This window comes from Echinops telfairi, unplaced genomic scaffold (assembly GCF_000313985.2).
Source record: "Echinops telfairi isolate 266 unplaced genomic scaffold, ASM31398v2 ScPeMD7_443;HRSCAF=831, whole genome shotgun sequence".
Classification (NCBI taxonomy): Eukaryota; Metazoa; Chordata; class Mammalia; order Afrosoricida; family Tenrecidae; genus Echinops; species Echinops telfairi.
In genome coordinates this window covers 55,724,309-55,733,497 of record NW_022104341.1, presented here as the reverse complement: position 1 = coordinate 55,733,497, position 9,189 = coordinate 55,724,309, and positions in this window count along the sequence as shown.

Genomic DNA, 9,189 nt, shown 5'->3' with positions numbered 1-9,189 from the left:
ACAGGACTTCCATGGGGCCAGCAAGACGGGACATCCATAGGATCTGCACAGGATTTCCATAGGGCCAGCAAGACGGGACATCCATAGGATCTGCAGCCAGGCAGACATGGGTCAAATACCTGCTGTAGTGTGAAGTAGCCAAGTAGTAAGGCTTTGTGTTGTCCTTCAAGTATAAAAATTGTGACATGAACATTTTGCAACATAAATACAAACACTCTTCTTGTCTTGAATTATGATCACTTCATCAAGGAAATATCAGGCCAAAAAAAACAGACACCATCTAGTCACTTCTGACCCATGGCAACCCCAGGTGTTTCGAATAATTGTTCCCCATGGAGTTTTAAAGGCTATAACCTTTCAAAGGTTACAAATCCAATCAAAACAAGTATTATTCAAATTTTTGCTTCAACCACAAAAACTACTGATGAAGAAACTGAAGAATTCTACCAAAGTCTTCAGTCAGAAATTGATCAAACAAGTAATCTAGATGCATGATGATTATTAGCAATTGGAATGCAAAAGTTGGAAACAAAAAGAAATGAACAGTAATGGAAAATAGGGATTTGGTGATAAAACAAGGCTTGAAGGTAAACTAGCCCTCATGTAGCTCAGAAGCAACAAAGCCCAAATGGAAGAAGCACACCAGCCTGTGTGATCATGAGTTGTCAAAGGAATCAGGTATCAGGCATCAAGAAACAAAAAATCATATCATTGTGAATGAGGGGGAGTGAAGATTGGGGACCCAAAGCCCATCCATAGGCAACTAGACATCCCCTTGCAGAAGTGTCACAGGGAGGAGATGTTGTAGTGTAGCAACGATGAAATCTACAACTTTCCTCTAGTTCTTAAATGCTTCCCCGCTTCCCACTATCATGATCCCAATTCTACTTTACAAATCCAGCTAGACCAGAGGATGTACACTGGTACAGAGAGGAACTGGAACACAGGGAATCTAGGGCAGATGATACCTTCAGGACCAGTGGTGAGAGTGGTGATAACAGGAGGGTAGGTTGGAAAGAGGGAACTGATTACAAGGATCTACATATAACCTACTCCCTGGGGAATGGACAACAGAAAAGTGCGTGAAGGGAGACGTCGGACAGTGTAAGACTTAACCAAATAATAATTACGTATAAATTATCAAGGGTTCATGAGGAAGAGGTGTCAGGGTGGGAGGGGGAAATGAGGAGCTGATACCAAGGGCTCAAACAGAAAGCAAATGTTTTGAGAATGATGATGGCAACAAATGTACAAATGTGCTTTAGGTAATGGATGTATGTATGGATTGTGATAAGAGTTGTATGAGCCCCCAGTAAAATGATTTTAAAACAAAATAAAACAAAACCCAAAGCTAGAGATTGCATGATAAGAAGTTTGTAAGAACAGCAACTTATGCATCTCCAATACCTTTTTGAACAGCACAAAAGGTGGGTATACACATGGATTCCTCAGTGGAAATGCGCAGAAGTCAAGTTGTCTACAGTGGGAAGAGAAGATGGAGATGCTCAATATCAGTAGCTAAAACCAAGCGAGAAGCTAACTGTGGGCCAGATCATCAATTGCACAGAGGAAAGTTCAGGTTAAAGTTGAAGAAAATTAAAACAAGTCCACCTGGGCCATATTTTGAGTTATCCCACCTGAGTTTCAAGAACATCTCAAGAGCAGAACTGATGCATCGAACAGAAATGACAGAAAAACTGAGGGGTGACATAAAAAAACATCATACGAAAGAATGCAAAAGGTCATTAAAAAGCCAAAAATAAAGGTCAACGTGACTATCAGAAGAGAATGAAATTTGCTTTTAATCGTAGAGAACTAGGGCAAGTGTAGGAAATGATGAAGTCAAGAGCTGAATAGAAAATTTCAAAGGGAAGATTGAGAAAACAAAGACAGGGTTCTCTTGAGAGATAAAACCAGATTGCTGATAATCATATATATATATTTATAAAGGTAGATATATATAACACAAGAAATTATAAACAGATAGATATATAACACAATAGTGAACTGTTAAATGATAAACAGATAAATAGATATATATAATACAAGAAATGAACAGTTAAATTATAAAGCAGTACAAATGGCTCAGTGCAACTCACTCCCGTGAGAGAGTTGTGAGACACTAGCAGTCCTTCAAGTCTTGATGGCCGCCCAGTAATCCTCTGTAGAGAGAGACCGAGGCTATCCCAGCACAGGCAGCAAAACAGCCAGGCAGGTCACCATCTGTCAGCCAGGTCACCAACTGTCAGTCCCCAGCTCCAGAGATGTAAATTTCAATCATGTGGTCTTAAAGGGACCTCAATTTACAGCAACACAGTCCACAGGCTAGGAGTCCCACAGGTAGTGTAGCCTGTAAATTGAGGCACAGAACAAGCAAGGCAGTCGCACACTGGTCCGATGATCAAAGAGCAAGAGACAAGAAAGTGAGGCTCATGGAGCCATTTATCTCTCCGCCCTTCAATTAATCCCACTTGTGTTTATCGGCCAGGCTGGCACAGTCAACTAACTATCTCACAAAGTCAAATATTATAATGAAAATTTCAAAGATCTACAGTTAGAAAAACAAAAAGAAGACATGCTCAGCATATTTTAAAGTCAAGGAACTCAAGAAAACATTCAAGCCTTGTGTTGAAATATTGAGAGATTCTATGGGTAAAATACTGAATGATGCAGGAAACATCCCACAAGTTGGAGAGAATAGACAGAGTCACTATACCAAGAAGAACTCGCAGACATTTCACTATTTCAGGAGATAGCACATGAGAAAGAAGAAATTCAAGCTGCGCTGGAAGCATTGGCCAAAATCAAAGATCCAGGACTTGATGGAATACTAATAGAAATGTTTCACAAAGCTGAGGAGACACTAGAATAGAAACATTTGCTTATCTCTTGCAGGGAATTTGGAAGACAGCTACTTAATCCACTGATTGGAAGAGATGCATATATGTGTTCCCATTCCAAAGACAAGTGACGGAACAGATGCTCAAATTATAGGACAATATAACTGATATCACAGGCAAGCAAAATTCTGCTGAAGATCATCCAATAGTTGCAGCAGTACATTGACAGGATGCTGCCAATATTCTGGTTGGATTCAGAAGAGGAACATCATTGATGATGTTAGATAGATCTTGGCTGAAATCCGATAATACTAAAAGGATGTTTAATTGTATTTTATTGACTATGCTGAGGCCTTAGACTGTGTGGATCATAACAAACTGTGGATAACCTTGAGAAGAATGGGAATTCCAGAACACCTCCTTGTGCTCAAATGGTGTTCATATATGGATCAAAAGGCAATTGTGTAAACAGAAAATGGAAATATTGTTTGGTTTAAAATTAAGAAAGATGTGTCAGGATTGTACCTTTCACCGTGCTTATTCATTCTGTATGAAAATAATAAAATAAACTAGATTATATAAATAAAAATGTGGCCTCAGGATTGGAGGATGGCTTACTAACAAACAGATATGCAGATGACACAATCTTGCTGGCTGAAAGTGAGGAGGACTTGAAGCACTTGATGAAGATCAAGGATTGCAGCCTTCCATGTGGATTACCACTCAATGTAAAGAAGACCCAAATTCTCACAACTGGACCAAGAGTTAACATCTTGAAAAATGGAGAAAAGATTGATATTGTCAAGCAGTTTGTCTTGCTTGACACTACAATCAATGCTCGTGGAAAAAGTGGTCAAAAGATCAAGTTAAGTGTTAAGCGGGGAAAACCATGACAAAACCTCTTTAATGTGTTGAACAGTGAAGACATTACTTTGAGCATTACTTTGATCAAAGCCATGGCATTTTCAATTGCCTCATCTCCATGTGAAAGTTGGACACTGAATTGAAGAATTGATAGATTACTGCTATGGTGTTGGTGAAGAATCTTGAAACTATCATGGGCTATGAAATGAACAAATAAATTGTTTTGGAATGAGTGCAGCCAGAATATTCCTTATAAGTAAGGAAGACAAGATTTCATTTCACATATTTTAGATATGTTGTCAGGAGGGACCAGTCCCTAGAAATAGACATGTTTGGTTAAGTTCATGGACAGCACAAAAGAGAAAGACCCTCAACAAGATGCGTTGACACAGTAGCTGCAACTATGGGTTCAAGCTTCAGAAATATTGTGAGCTAGTGCTGGGCTGGGCAGTGTTTGGCTCTGTTGTTCACAGGGTCACTACGAGTCAGAACAGATGCCACGGTATCGTACCTGAGAACAACAAAACCCCAGGTCTTGGCACATTTTATTATAATGTTTGACTTTATTTCCTTGAGCTGCCTTTTGAAATGTTCTGTTAAATTCTTTTACCACATCATTTTTCTATTTGCGTTAGCTACTCTACTATTTAGAGTAAGTTTATTTTCTAAAAACTACTTTGCTCTTTTCTTTCGGTCCTGTGTTTTAAGTTATCAGTTGCCTTCTTCATGCAGGTATTTGATGCCATCCCAGAGCTCATCGGGTCTGCTGTCTTTAGGGTTCTGTGCATCAGATCTGTTCTTCAGCTTTTCTCAGAATTTGCTTGGGGCACACTCAAGGTCTCATTTTGGCTCTTGTGGACGTGTTTTAATTTTCTTCACTTTCTACCTGAACTTACATATGAGCAATTTATAGTGTTCCACTGTCAGCCCCTGGCCTGGTTTCAGCTCTTGATATTGAGCTTCTCTATGGTCTCTGTAGTCAATTTGACTTCTGTATATCTCATCTTGAACCGTTCACATGTAGAATATGTGTTTTTAAAGTATTTTTTTAATGAACTAGTTGTTGGTCTTGCAAAATTCTATCACCAGCTCTGTTTCTTTCATGAAGACAATTATTGTCCAACAAGTGGTGAGTGTTGGGTGCTATCGGCTGAGAAAGACGGGGCTTTCTAATCCAGTCTCTTTACAGAGACAGTTCCCTTCTTTCCTATAGGGTTGCTGTGAGCCACTATTGACTTGATGGCAGTGAGTTTGGAGTTTTTTGTTTCTTTCTGTTTCTAACTTTTGCTTTCCAATTGCCAATAATCAGCAGTGTGTCTTGACTGCACATTTGACGCATTTCAGAATTCTTCAATTTCTTCACTAGCTTTCATTGCTGGTGCATAAATTTGATTAATAGTTATAAAGAATGACTTGGGGATAACAGTTGTATGAGCCCCTAATAAAATGTTAAAAAAGAAAAAAAAATAAATAAAATTAAATTAAATTAAAAAAAAATTTTGTATGAAAAAAAAAAAGAATGACTTGATATTCTTGTATGAAGATGGACATAATTTTATCATAGACAACACCTATTCTCACTGGATAACTTCTTTGAATATCATTATACCTACCTATGTTAGGCTCCAAATAAGCCCTCACAACATTATTGGTCTTATTATAATTAAAATTACTTAATGTACATTTAATGTACATTCTTGGTAAGGTCACTAGGATTAAACTGTATGTACTGTTATATGTACTGTTATAGGAATCCCTAGGATTCTCCAGGCAAATATTTTCTAACAAATATTTATTATTCAGAGAATATAGGATACATAGCTGACGGCAAAAACAAACCAAAACCAAAACTTGGAAACAGAGAACGGGCAACCAATAGGGTATGATGGCAGACAGAAGATTCCTAGAAACTCTGTTTTCTCTTCTTGAGTACAAGATCCATGTCATACCTCCCGTGCAGCTAAATGTGTGAATGGGAGAGGATGTAAGCAGAAATGAAGTGTGTGGATGTCATAGGCTACACTAACTCGAGTCTCTGAATGTGCACCTGGAGCAGCTCTACACATCTGTCTTGCTGGCCAGGAACACCTGCCTTCAACTTGCCCACAGGTGGTAAATATAAGAATAAGTTAAAAAAAGTACTGCTATTAAAGTTCCATCATTTAATTTGAAATAAAATGTTCAAATAAGTCTCTGTTCAGTAGATGACTATAGACAAGCTTGTTATTAGCTCACATGTATTTTCTTAGTAGATTCCCTTAAAAACAAAACAAAACACAGGTGCCCACAGTATTGTGTCAAGATCATCTAGCTCAAAAAGCTGTTCTTTCTATCAGCCTATTAAACAAGACTGAAGCAAGCGAAGACAATTGTATATAAGGGCTTGTAATGGGAACAAGTCTTGGATTTACCATGCACTCATGAGAGCAAGGTGCAGTCCAAGCAGGGACTGCCGAGGGGCTCCGGGGGCTGGTTAAATTCATGGCAGGCAGTCAGCCCAGAGGATTATGGACCCTCTCTTTGTGATTCCAAAGGACTCATCTTAACGGATTTTCTCAAAGGATAGAACAATCATGAAGGCTTATGATGAAGACGTTTAGATAAAACTGAAAACATCAAAAAAAAAAAAAACTGAAAACATCATTGGTGAGAAAAAGGCCCAGAATATTGTGCTGAGGACAAATTTCCCCAACACATCAATGAAACGGCATGTTTTTGAGAATGGTAAGGGCTGTCCTGGAAGAATTACATTGGGAAACCTTAGTTCAATCCCCCTTCAGGCTTGACCTTTTCCCTTTACTTCTTTTTTCCCCAAACTCAACAAACTTTTAGAAGGAGCATGATTCAAGTATGCTGGGGATGCCAAAGTCGCTGTTTTGACATATGTGCACTGTAGAACAACACAGAAGCGTTAGGTAAATGTAAACATTGACTTCAGAAGGGTATAGACCCACTTCGGAGGCATGCTAAGAAACAATAGCTTTACATTTGGACATTTTTGTTTAATAAAATTGTCTATGATTTTGTATCAATTATTTGTACTTGTCCCTCTTATATGCTAGCCATTTTCCATTTTGAAATACACTTTAGATGGTATTCGAGTTACACAAACTTATAAAATAGTTTTATAAGTTTTATAACACATTTGAAGGACTATTTTATGACAGAGTGGGCCAGGTATGTTCTAAGCCGGGAGTTATCCAAGTTTTAGCCACACCATTGCCATCCCTGAAGACCTAGCTATAAATGTGAGTCCTCAGGTCTTAGGCCAGACCTGCAGCATCAGAAACCCTGGCATGGGGCTGGTCTACGAGCCCTACAAGGACTTACAAAACACACTCAAGTTTGTGAACCAGGCTGACTTTGAGACTAGAGAAGCTTTGTAACTTTAGACAAATTATTTACTTTTCCTGGGTTGTGATTTTAAAAGTAATATATGTGTGTTAAAATCTACTCTGTTAGTTGAGAGAGGGTTTTTTGTTTATTTATTTATTTATTTTTTGCCTTCGGTGCTTATATTTATAAAGTCCCACATATGTTATAGATTTTCAAGTCATTGCTGTTCTTTTCCTTTCCCTTTTGGTGTTGCTCCAGGTAAATCTCGGCCACATTGATGAGTCTAGAAATTCGAGGCACAGGAATGAACAGAAAATCATAAGTGTGCATGGTAAGATGCCCTGAGTTACTGCTATGTTAAGCTTCAGAGAAGAAGTACAGATAATAATAGATTAGAAATGTTAGTTTTCTATGTTCATAAGGTTAGTTTGACCTGTTCAATGGTTAATATCAGGTTTCAACCTGATGATTTTCATAACATGTTCCTCAACAACTATCTTCTTTGTTCATGGTAACTACACATAGAAAGGGCATAGGACAGTTCTGGGTACCTATTAAGCACTCCGTATGTGTTAACTAAGGACAATCACTGTTCAGCGGTACACTCAGGTTTAATTCCCAAAGCATCTCAAGCACAGCCAAGGTTCATTTGTCCGTGGAGGCCTGCATGTGATTAGGATGTTGAACATGTTTCAGTGAAGCTTCTAAACTAAGACAAATAAGGAAATAGGCCCTGGAGATCTGCTTCCCCAAAATAAACCAATGAATACCCTTTGCTCGCAATGGTCCAATCCAGTTGTGCATAGGATCCCTATAGGTCAGGGACAGACTCAGTGAGAACAATAACAATGATTAAGCTTGTCACTGTTAGACTCTAAATTCTATTAGGCTGATGGATTTTTATTTGTTTTATTTACGGAAGTATCCTCAGCATATAAAATGATGCCTGGTCTAGAACCTGTGCTCCATACATTAATATTGAATGAACAAGTGAAGTAATATCTTATGGAAGTGATCAAATCTTTTACATACAACTTCCTCTTTCCTTCTTCTCTACCTATCCACTGTGACTTTAGGACAATTCTATGGAATCCTTCTTGCCCTCTGGTCTAGCGGTCATAAACTAGACACGGGCATATCAGTCATACAAATCCCACACCACCATCCATCGCCATAAAGTCAATTCCGACTCATAGTGGTTCTATAGGACAGAGTAAAATCGTTCCCTACGATTTTTGAGACTCTAAATCTTTACAGGAGTATACAGACACATACATGTTTGTCCTTTGCAATGGCTTATGGATTTGAACATCTTGTCGGTTAGCAGCCCCGTGCTTACCCATGACGTCAACAAGGCTCCTTACATTAACCAACAGGGATGTGAACATGTAGATTTTTATCCAGCAGATTTAGGGTGTGACTTGAGACTCTGCATTTCTTTCAGACCCTCAGATCTTTGCTTCCATCCTTGCATAACCATCTATTTTTACTATATCCTGTTCCTCTGCATCTCTTCTCTTCTTCCTATATGGACACTAGCCATATTTTATTAGAGTTTATCCTACTCTGGTATGATCTCATGGTAACTACATTGAGAAAGACCCTGTTTCCATATAAGGTACTAGTACCCACACAGTTACCACTATTAGAATTGCCACATCTTTTGAAGGGCACAATTACCAATAACAAACTGTAACATGTCAGAAATACCTAACTCAGAGAACATTAATAGATTTTATATTTACTAGCTTGTAAAGAAAGCGGGGTGAGCCTTGGCACAGAACTCTTTGGATTCAAAAGGAGAGTGGAAACGAGCTTGTAAATATCATTGCATTCTTTCTACGATTACAAATGGCTGGATCTTAAGATCAAAGAAGGGAATTAAGCCTCATGTTTTTTATCCAGATAATGTGTTATTGCTGTATATTGCCGTATATTGTGTTTCCTGAATTCCGGAAGAAAAAAGCTTATCTCAGGCTGCATAATGAATAAATGCTAGCGTTGGTACCTTAACACTGGAAGTTAGAGTCCAGAGTCTGTGGACACAGCCATTATATCTATCTATCTATCTATCTATCTATCTATCTATCTATCTATCTATCTATCATCTATCATCTATCTATCATCTATCTATCTATCTATCTATCTA